Genomic DNA, 3,185 nt, shown 5'->3' on the forward strand with positions numbered 1-3,185 from the left:
TCTAAAAGTAATGTCACCAGTACTAATACATTAATCATACACCCACACATATGATTAGCATGTCACCCAGTCACTAATAATACAGTAATCATACACCCACACATATGATTAGCATGTCACCCAGTCACCTAATAATACAGTAATCATACACCCACACATATGATTAGCATGTCACCCAGTCACCTAATAATACAGTAATCATACACCCACACATATGATTAGCATGTCACCCAGTCACCTAATAATACAGTAATCATACACCCACACATATGATTAGCATGTCACCCAGTCACCTAATAATACAGTAATCATACACCCACACATATGATTAGCATGTCACCCAGTCACCTAATAATACAGTAATCATACACCCACACATATGATTAGCATGTCACCCAGTCACCTAATAATACAGTAATCATACACCCACACATATGATTAGCATGTCACCCAGTCACCTAATAATACAGTAATCATACACCCACACATATGATTAGCATGTCACCCAGTCACCTAATAATACAGTAATCATACACCCACACATATGATTAGCATGTCACCCAGTCACCTAATAATACAGTAATCATACACCCACACATATGATTAGCATGTCACCCAGTCACCTAATAATACAGTAATCATACACCCACACATATGATTAGCATGTCACCCAGTCACCTAATAATACAGTAATCATACACCCACACATATGATTAGCATGTCACCCAAGTCACCTAATAATACAGTAATCATACACCCACACATATGATTAGCATGTCACCCAGTCACCTAATAATACAGTAATCATACACCCACACATATGATTAGCATGTCACCCAGTCACCTAATAATACAGTAATCATACACCCACACATATGATTAGCATGTCACCCAGTCACCTAATAATACAGTAATCATACACCCACACATATGATTAGCATGTCACCCAGTCACCTAATAATACAGTAATCATACACCCACACATATGATTAGCATGTCACCCAGTCACCTAATAATACAGTAATCATACACCCACACATATGATTAGCATGTCACCCAGTCACCTAATAATACAGTAATCATACACCCACACATATGATTAGCATGTCACCCAGTCACCTAATAATACAGTAATCATACACCCACACATATGATTAGCATGTCACCCAGTCACCTAATAATACAGTAATCATACACCCACACATATGATTAGCATGTCACCCAGTCACCTAATAATACAGTAATCATACACCCACACATATGATTAGCATGTCACCCAGTCACCTAATAATACAGTAATCATACACCCACACATATGATTAGCATGTCACCCAGTCACCTAATAATACAGTAATCATACACCCACACATATGATTAGCATGTCACCCAGTCACCTAAATAATACAAGTAATCATACACCCACACATATGATTAGCATGTCACCCAAGTCACCTAATAATACAGTAATCATACACCCACACATATGATTAGCATGTCACCCAGTCACTAATAATACAGTAATCATACACCCACACATATGATTAGCATGTCACCCAGTCACCTAATAATACAGTAATCATACACCCACACATATGATTAGCATGTCATCCAGTCACCTAATAATACAGTAATCATACACCCACACATATGATTAGCATGTCACCCAGTCACCTAATAATACAGTAATCATACACCCACACATATGATTAGCATGTCACCCAGTCACCTAATAATACAGTAATCATACACCCACACATATGATTAGCATGTCACCCAGTCACCTAATAATACAGTAATCATACACCCACACATATGATTAGCATGTCACCCAGTCACCTAATAATACAGTAATCATACACCCACACATATGATTAGCATGTCACCCAGTCACTAATAATACAGTAATCATACACCCACACATATGATTAGCATGTCACCCAGTCACCTAATAATACAATAATCATACACCCACACATATGATTAGCATGTCACCCAGTCACCTAATAATACAGTAATCATACACCCACACATATGATTAGCATGTCACCCAGTCACCTAATAATACAGTAATCATACACCCACACATATGATTAGCATGTCACCCAGTCACCTAATAATACAGTAATCATACACCCACACATATGATTAGCATGTCACCCAGTCACCTAATAATACAATAATCATACACCCACACATATGATTAGCATGTCACCCAGTCACCTAATAATACAGTAATCATACACCCACACATATGATTAGCATGTCACCCAGTCACTAATAATACAGTAATCATACACCCACACATATGATTAGCATGTCACCCAGTCACCTAATAATACAGTAATCATACACCCACACATATGATTAGCATGTCACCCAGTCACTAATAATACAGTAATCATACACCCACACATATGATTAGCATGTCACCCAGACACCTAATAATACAGTAATCATACACCCACACATATGATTAGCATGTCACCCAGTCACCTAATAATACAATAATCATACACCCACACATATGATTAGCATGTCACCCAGTCACTAATAATACAGTAATCATACACCCACACATATGATTAGCATGTCACCCAGTCACCTAATAATACAGTAATCATACACCCACATATATGATTAGCATGTCACCCAGTCACCTAATAATACAGTAATCATACACCCACACATATGATTAGCATGTCACCCAATCACTAATAATACAGTAATCATACACCCACACATATGATTAGCATGTCACCCAGTCACTAATAATACAGTAATCATACACCCACACATATGATTAGCATGTCACCCAGTCACTAATAATACAGTAATCATACACCCACACATATGATTAGCATGTCACCCAGTCACTAATAATACAGTAATCATACACCCACACATATGATTAGCATGTCACCCAGTCACTAATAATACAGTAATCATACACCCACACATATGATTAGCATGTCACCCAGTCACTAATAATACAGTAATCATACACCCACACATATGATTAGCATGTCACCCAGTCACTAATAATACAGTAATCATACACCCACACATATGATTAGCATGTCACCCAATGTCACCTAATAATATAGTAATCATACACCCACACATATGATTAGCATGTCACCCAGTCACCTAATAATACAGTAATCATACACCCACACATATGATTA

The sequence above is a fragment of the Pseudophryne corroboree genome, chromosome 1 (genome assembly GCF_028390025.1).
Source record: "Pseudophryne corroboree isolate aPseCor3 chromosome 1, aPseCor3.hap2, whole genome shotgun sequence".
Lineage (NCBI taxonomy): Eukaryota > Metazoa > Chordata > Amphibia > Anura > Myobatrachidae > Pseudophryne > Pseudophryne corroboree.